The sequence below is a fragment of the Brassica napus genome, chromosome C5 (genome assembly GCF_020379485.1).
Source record: "Brassica napus cultivar Da-Ae chromosome C5, Da-Ae, whole genome shotgun sequence".
Taxonomy (NCBI): Eukaryota; Viridiplantae; Streptophyta; class Magnoliopsida; order Brassicales; family Brassicaceae; genus Brassica; species Brassica napus.
This window is the reverse complement of record NC_063448.1, coordinates 30,727,138-30,736,661: the sequence shown is the minus strand read 5'-3', so window position 1 is coordinate 30,736,661 and position 9,524 is coordinate 30,727,138.

Here is a 9,524-nt window from a genome sequence, read left to right as displayed (position 1 = left end):
CGCGGGTCAAAATCTAGTATGTATTATAACCCTTTTTACAAGGATAAAATAGACGTTCTAACTTGTATTCAACATTTTATAAAAGTAAGTATTTGTATTATATCTATCTAAATATAGAATAGGTCTACCTCAGTTCTAACCAAACCAATTTGTTATTTTTACATAGAATATATATTGTAGGCTTCTTATTTTGTTGTAAAAAAAATCTAGAAAATATTTACCTTTGTTCTATCCTTTAGTTTATCATATATCGTAGATAAAAACAACTATTTTTACCTTTACGCTATGTTCTAAAAAAGTTAGAATTTATATTGTAACCTTATTTCTGTGTTTTATTCTATTTAGAATATGTATTCTATATTTTCGTGTATTTTATGTTTTTAAATCTGAGAAAATTTAGGAAGTAATCTTAGCTAATTTGAGTCAAATTTATTTGTTCTTGGCGAAATTTAAATTGAATGGCTTTGAATCCATCCCTTTTTTTTATTCAACGATCTTTGTCGTTTTTTCTTCTTCACTATCTCTTTCTTATCAAATCAAATGGTTCATATCTATGTAGCATGTGGTGTTTGGAGAAGGGATGCAAAGAACGAGTGGCGGTTCATTGTTGATAACGAAAAAAGAGGTAGAATTCCCCTTGGAAGCGAGTAAGATGTTAGAGCAATTGAAGATGATGGTTTTGGAGGAATTTGGAATGGACCAGAGGATTGTTAGTGCTAAGTTTAGTTATTCTCCAAATTCTTTGACTAGTAACTTAGGAGTTCCCCCGATTGTTATTTACAATGATCGACAAGTTAGCAGCTTTATTAGATACTAGCTTAAGACCCGCGTAATTACGCGGGATGAATGTTATATATAAAAATAATTTTTATCTATTATTATTTATTTGTATTCATTTACGTATTATGTATATAATTAAATTAGAGTAAACACATAAATCAAAACAATACATCTTGTTTATTTAAGATACCTTTTAGTAAATAAATCAAAACAATAATTATATTTATTTTATATGGTATATAACTAAATTTCAATAAAATGAACATAGATATATAGTATATTTTAATATAAATATTTATTATTGAGAATTCATACTCATGTGATAAGCACAAAATTTCTAATGTGTGATTTTTTTAATGCAAATTTCAAAATTAAAATATTAAGGTTTCAATACTTTTCCAATACAAATTTTGAAATTATCATATTTAAGTATTTTTCAATGTTATATAGTTTAATTTGAAATATATTAATATAATATGAATGTCTAGTAAATAAGACGTCATATTCATAGATTTATGATCATTTGCATCTTGTTGTTAAGAAAAAAAGTTAAACCAATGATCATAAAATTTTAGTGTGAGACATTTAACGTTTTTAGTAATTTATAGTCGTTTTAAAAATTCAAAATATAACATATAAGAAAAAAAATTAATTTTGTATTATATGGTTAATGTGGTTATTTAATACTTTTTAATAATATAAAATTAAATAAAAAAGATCAAAGATAAAAAAATTATTATCAAATATTTATTATTCATAATCCTTAATTGTCATATATACGTTAACCATATTAGACAATTCTGTAGCTTTTATTTAAGGAAAGTACGAGAATATTCTTTTATATACTATTTATCAATTTAATAGTTAGTTTAATAAAAAGTATAATATAAGTTAAGATGAACCAACCTATTTCTCTATGAATTCTGAATTGCATTCTCATGATGACACGTGGCTACAAAAAAATATTGTAGTTTCTCAATTAATATATAAGAGATGCGAAGAAGAATTCGTCAATCTACTTATATGTGTCATTTGTGGATATGATTGAGAATCGAAACAACAAATTTGATCTGAATAAGGAGCCTTCTAACTCAAGTCAAGATGATTGTAATGTTAGGGAAAATCATGATGAATTTTTCCATTTGTCAAATATGAATGATGATTTCAAAGGCAAAGCAAAAGACATTAACTTTCACGGTGATTGTGGTGCTGATGGCTTGGGTTCAGAAACCAAAGAATACCATGGAAAGAAAGGTGACTTTTGGTTGGCTGGTTACATAAAGAAGGAGCAAGTTTTCAAAAGTAAAGACGTACTGAAATTAACTGTGGAAATTTATGCTATGTAATAACTTTGACTAGAAGGTTGTAAAATCGACAAGAAGATGGTGAAGTGGTTTCTGTAAAGATCGCAACTGTCGTTCGAGTCTTCGTGCAGAATGTTTAACTGGATTTACAAGCTACATAATCAATAAGTGTGTGGGAAAACATACTTGTGCTCCTTCAAACTAAAAGCATATATGGAAAAACAACTTATGCGAAAACAATTGGGAACCGGATCATGCATAAATGTGAAGGTATTAAAGAATGGCCAATACCAAACGAAATTATAGAGTTTATGCGCAACGAGCATGGTTGTGAAATCTCGTATTCCCAAGATTTGGAATCTCGTGAGTATGCAGTTGCAGCAGTAAGAGGAATGCCAGAGAAAAGTTTTGGTAAAATACCAAAATACGCATACTCACTACAAAACTGAAACTGATGGTAGATTCAAGTATTTGTTTCTTTCATTTGGTCAATCTGTGAGAGGGTTCTACAAGGAAATTTGGAGGGTGGTTGTAGTAGATGATAATTTTCTTAAAAGTAAATACAAAGGAGTTCTACTCCTTGCTATAGTTGTAGACCCTGTTCTAAAACTCGGACGCCTAGCCGAGTAGGCGTCCGGCTCGGCACTCAGCGGCAAGCAACCGCAGCGAATAAGGCCAATACGGCTCAACTACTCGGTTGACCAACAAGTCGGTCAATTAACCGATTAATCGGTTTGATTAACCGCCTAAAAGGCCAAACAAATTTAAACTATTGGGCTTCTTGTGGACTTGAGATTGAAACCCAGATGCAATTTTCGAAGCCAACCCTGAATGACTACTTACAGGCGTCTACATTAGCTTCCCTCTTTATAGTTTACCGATGTGGGACTCTGTTTCGTGTGTTTCTAAAATTTTTTTACCTAAAATTGGATAAGCAATACCCGAGGTTTGAACCCGGTACCTTATACAACATCAACATCATCAAACACCAGCAGACCAAGGCGTGTTTTGAAGTTTATGCATATATTTCCTTGTATATAAACATTGCTTCAATAAAAAATAAAAATATGACACTCATCTTTGCTAATAATTAGTCTTTGTTAAACAAAATAAATATAAATTTCGATAATAACATACCAAAAACTATTACATTCTACTATATTTATATTATATATCTAATTTAAATATTATAATAAATAAAATAATAATAAAACCAGTCTCCGCGTATACCCCAATTAATCTCCGAGTTTTCGATAAATCGCTAGGCCCGGGATTGCCGCCCGACTAGCACCTAGCGTATTTCCGAACAGGGGTTGTAGATGGTAACTCTAATCTTTATCCAATTGCATTTTTTGTTGTTTGATTCAGAGAATGACAATTTTGTGGGAGTGTTTTTTCATGTAGTTGAAGGTTGTTATTGGTGATTATCATGGTTTAGCATTTGTTTCAGATGTAAACTCATCAATTGTCAAATCACTCAGCAATGTTTATCCACAAGCTAGACATTGAATTTTCATCCATCATTTGCTAAGAAATGTCGTTAAAAACTATAGGGTAAGAGGAGTATCAAGGTTTGTTGAAAGATCTTCAAAAGCATATACGGTTGTCGATTTTTTGGAAATTTTAGATGAAATTTGTAGAATGAGTCCGACTGGTGGAACATACCTTCGGAGCGCAGATGTGAGAAAATGGGCTAGTTGTCACTTTCATTGATTCAGGTATGACATAAGGATGAATAATCCAACATAATCAATAAATTATGTATTGAAAACTTCTATGGAGTATCCTGTGATTCTTCCGTTAGACAGTATAAGGTAGAGGCTAACAAAATGGTTTTTGATTGTAGATTGTTAACTTCAATACATAAGGATCCTTTAACAATAAAGGTGGAGAAAAAATATTGATAGAAGGATACAAAAGGCTAAAGGATATAAGGTGTTCCAATTAATGAGTGCATCTCTCTTGTTAAAGGTGACAAGTATGATGGTGTCGTTGACTTGGCTAGAAGAACTTGTACGAGTAGAAAGTATGATTTAGGAAAAATTCATTGCAGATATGCTATTCCAGCTATTTTCAAGAGGTATGGAGATACATCCATTCATAGATGAATCATACACGACTACTGCTTGGAGAAATGCTTACGGAGAAAGCATTAATCATATACATGTCCCAAAAGATGAATGGTGTGTTCCTTAAAGTGGTGAACATTCAAAAGTACTACCACTTGAAACTCACAGAAGTGCTGGTAAAAGAAGTGCTGGTAAAAGAAGAAAAAGAACAAATGGTAAAAGAGTACAAGTGTAGTCGTTGTGGTAAAGGAGGACACAACAGAAGGTCATGTGATGTTGCAATCTAGTTGTCATTAGTTTAGTTAAAGCATGGTAATGATTATTGTTGACTTTTCGGTTTCAGGAGAAAGCTGTCCGCCAACCACGTCTTCATCGACCATAAGATGCTTGTCATTGCGAGGCTTCGACCTGTCTCTCTTCGTCTGAGGCACATATGGAATAAACCCATCCATACTAGACTCCGACCCTTCTTCGATCGGCAGGTCCGGCTGAAACTGAGAACGGTAGAGCGCGACAGCACGACAGACCCGCTTTGAGGAAAAGTACGCCCATAAGCATGGACGTCCGTGTAATAACTCTCGAACGGTGAGCAATCCCTCGGGCACTGGATAGAAAGAGGCGGACACTAAAAAACAAAAAACACAAGTGAAGATCAGACATCGTCGAAACCAAAGATAGAAAACGTTCGAAATCAAGAATACCTTTTTTCTCCCATCCAGTCCTAAACATGGGGATGGCGCTCGCTTCCACCGAGGCATTGCTAACACGGACAAAGAAGAACTGCTCCTTCCAAAAATGGTATTTTGATACGAACTCCGAGATGATCGCCATGTTCGTACGAGGCCTCACTTGGACTATGAGTGAAGTAGACCATCGGGGCTCGACTAAGGCCTCGAGATGATCAGCGTCAAGGGTGATTCCCAGTTCGTACGAGGTGCAAGATTCCAACAAGGTGATGTAAAACGCATGGATTAACTTGGCTGATCGACAAGTTGAAACGGTTAAGAAGCTGTACGATAAGCTCCTGGATAGGGAAGCATAGATGACACTGCATCAAGTACACCTCATAGCACGTGAAATAGCCTTCGGGCGGAGATTGTGCATGTTCCCCACCTTCTGGGATGCGAAACTCGACTGATTCAGGAATCCTGCAGAAACGTCTAATGGCCGCAAGCCCATTTGGACAACTCCTGCTCGGATAGCCGGCCATAGGGTTTGTTTTAAAAGGGGGAGGAGCCCATAGCACAGCAATGGGAGGTTTCACTTCACCCCTAGCCGTCCAGTATGCATCCATCTCTTCAGGATCGATCGAGTCAGCCGAGAATTCCACCTTTGGCACAACACTGACATGCTGCGAGCTAGAACCATTAGGAACAGAACGATCGCAACGAGACTTGGTGGAAGATTTTCTCTTTGAAAGCATGATATTTCCTTCTCAAAAAGAAAAAAAAAGAGAGGAAAAGGAAGAGATTTTTTCAAAGGACGAGAAGAGAGCAAAGAATATTCTTTGGGAGAAAATTTGTGGGAATGAGAAAGTAAAGAATTTGACAACTTACTCCAACTATTTATAGGCAAGAAGATTCACTATTCATCTTCGGATTTTCGGATAGTCGATTTCCTCTAACTTATTAAAACATGTCTAAGCCACTCGCAAGAACCTGACGATCCTCTGGGGGCCTAATTGTTGGGGTCAAAATCGGTTACGACGAAATCAACATCGGAAAAACTTCCGATAAAAACTTATCTTCCATAAAAACAAAAAAGAAGTCAAGAATGAACGGAAAAAACAATCAAAGGTCTAATGATCAGTTCGTTGAATCGAACAAGCTAGATCATCTGTGGAATTCAGCTCGGCCGTTCGCTTCACCCCGAGCTGGACCAAGTCTAGTTCGGCGAACGGCCGAGCTGGATCAAACGCGGCCGAGCTGGAACAAGTCTAGTTCGGCGAACGGCCGAGCTGGATCGAACATGGATTAAGCTCGGCCGTTCGCCGATCTGGATCGATCGAACTCCGTCTTCACCTCGTCCTTGTAACTCCTCTCTCGAGATTGCATCGAACTCATTATTGTTTCGTCTCGATCGGACGTATCATTGGAACTTTACAATTTAAAAACCGCAACAAATTCGTTTTTTCTTGAAGAACATTCAGATTGATCGTATAAAACAGCAATAGTTAGCTGAACACCCAAGGTTGCCTACTCTATACGAGGAATTTGAATGTTCTTCGGAATTGACGTCGTTTCTGAAGCATTCTTATTATAAAATCATAAAAACGCCAAAGTCAGAAAACGGCCCACAAAAGGCCAGAACACGGCAAAGAGCCCACTTATGATTTTATGAAACCAAGCCCAGTCGTTATGATGGTTTATCATTTGTCGCCCAAAAGAAGATAAATGTCAAGTTTCTGAAGATAAATGTCAAATTTCCGAAGATAACTATAGAGATCGAAGAAAAATGGAATATTTCCCGCGAAGCGATAAACTGTCTTAGAAGGAGTATATAAGGGGATGGAAGCTGAAGGGACGAGAGGACACAAGAATTTTTACTCAGAGCAATACTTAGAACGATTTAGGCAAGTTTTCGTTTTTGTTATTCGAGCTGCGATTCAATTAGGTTTTCTGCAATCTTAGGTGCTAGAACTAGGGGATTTCGCCGACAGCTCTAGCAGCCAAGATCTTTACCTTGTTGTAACGCTCATATACAGATTCGGAATAAGACCAATTTCCTTCTCTTTTCGATTCTCATATTTTTCCCGTCTGTCTTTTGGTGTTCTTGATTGCTTGACGTGTGGTTTAGCAGATATTCGGGACCTCTGGGAAATTGGGGCTTTCCTAACTTTCCTAATTCAATAGAAATCGACGTTGCGAATTTCGGTTCCCACACACGTCCCAAGTGAAGTGTGGCTCGAATATCAGTCTTAACTTGACGAGTTGGTCGGGAAATAACTCATGTGGGTCAGTCAGTTCCATCGTCAGGTCGTGGATCAATCCTTAGCTCCATTGCGGTAGACAGCATGGTTGGTACGGTCGGCCTGATCTGAAGAGGAAACCTCGGTAGGGCTGAGATGAGCAACATGATCGCCATCCTGGTTCGGATCTATGTACTGAGGCGCATCATTCCCTTCCTCTTCCTCTTCAAAAGGATTTGTCCACAAATCTGGATCATTTGCAACAAAAGGAGATATATCAGAAAATTGAAACTTGGAGAAATATCATACTTACCTTGCAAATCAAGCAGATAAGCATTGTCACTGGTTTTCCTAAGGATCAGAAATGGTCCATCAGTTCGAGGCATGAGTTTGGACTTTCTCTCTTTCGGGAACCGTTCCTTCCTTAAGTGAACCCAAACAAGATCACCTTCCTCAAAAACGACCTTGTTTCTCTTCTTGTTTGCGTTTCTCATATAGATCTTTGTCTTGGCTTCAATGTTGGCACAAATCTTCTCATGCAGCTTCTGAATAGTCTCCGCCTTCCTTTTACAATTTGTACTAACTCTTTCACTCAAAGAAAAAGGCAAAAGATCAAGTGGAGACAAAGGATTGAAATCATAAATAACCTCAAATGGAGAAAATGTAGTAGAAGAATGCATGGAATGATTGTATGGAAATTCTACATAAGACAAATATTCTTCCCAAAGCCTAAGATTTTCTTAACCAAGGACCTAAGCAAGGCTGACAAGATCCGGTTCACAACCTCAGTTTGACCGTCGGTCTGTGGGTGACAAGTGGTAGAAAACAACAACCTGGTTCCTAGCTTAGACACAAAGTCTTCCAAAAATAGCTTAGGAACTTAGAATCTCTAACTGAAACAACTGTCCTAGGCATTCCGTGCAACCTAACAACATCTTTAAAGAATAGTTCAGCAACATGCACAACATCATCGGTTTTATGACAAGGTATGAAATGGGCCATCTTAGAAAATCTATTAACCACCACAAAGATAGAATTTCTACCAGCTTTAGACCTAGGCAATCCAAGAACAAAATCCATAGATATGTCGACCCGAGGATATGATGGAATGGGTAGAGCTAAGTACAAACCTTGGTTTAATGCCTTTGATTTGGCTTTCTTGCAAACCACACATCAGGCACAAATCCGTTCCATGTCCCTCATCATCTCGGCCAGTAGAATTGCTCATGAACCACCTTGTGTGTCTTTTTGATTCAGAAATGTCCCTCAGGCTTCCTCCATGTGCTTCCCTGACAAAAAAATCCATCAAAGAACATTGGGGGCATACACAAGCGGTTATCAAATAATAAAATTCCAGACATTTGATAATATTTTCGAGAAGCCGCCTTGGAACATTTTCTGAAAATGTCTTTAAAATCCTGATCAGTTGCATATAAATCCTTGATAAATTCAAAACCGAGCAACTTAGTCTCAATAGCTGAAAGAAGAAGATACCTCCTAGAAAAGGTATCAGCCACCACATTTTCCTTACCTTGCTTGTACTTGATAACATAAGGAAAGGTCTCAATGAACTTGACCCAACGTGTGTGTCTCTTATTCAACTTCTGCTAGCCCTTGAGGTGTTTCAAAGGTTGGTGAATTGTGTGAATCACAAACTCCTTCGGCCAGAGGTAATGCTGCCATGTTTGAAGAGCCCTTACCAAAGCATACAACTCCTGGTCGTAAGTGGGGTAATTGAGTGTGGCTCCTCCAAGCTTCTCACTGAAGTACGCATTGGACTTCTTTTCCTGGATCAAAACAGCACCAATACCCACGCCTGAGGCATCACATTCAATCTCAAAAGTCTTAGAGAAATCAGGAAGAGTAAGCAAAGGAGCTTGAGTTAACTTCTCTCTAAGAATTTGGAATGCCTCCTCTTGAGCTTGTTCCCACTTGAACCCAACATTCTTCTTGATCACTTCTGTGAGTGGGGCTGCTATAGTACTGAAGTTCTGGACAAACCTACGGTAGAACCCAGATAAGCCATGAAACCTTCTTACGTCACAAACGGGCGATGGACTAGGCCTGTCACGGATGGCTTTGATCTTATCTTCATCCACTTTGAGTCCATCAGCACCTACAACAAAGCCTAAGAAAACCACGTTATCTGTTCCAAAAGAGCATTTACCAAGATTTGCAAACAACCTTTCTCTCCTAATGACTTCAAGAACAGATTTCAAATGCAGTTTATGATCATTAAAAAAAATTTTGTAGATAAGAATATCATCAAAGTAGACAACAACAAAATGGTCAATAAAGGACCGCAAGATATGATTTATCGAAGGCATGAATGTGCTAGGTGCATTAGTAAGATCAAATGGCATGACAAGCCACTCATACAACCCTAGTTTAGTCTTGAATGCAGTTTTCCACTCATCACCTTCTTTCATGCGAATTTGGTGATTGCCACTTTTCAAATAAATT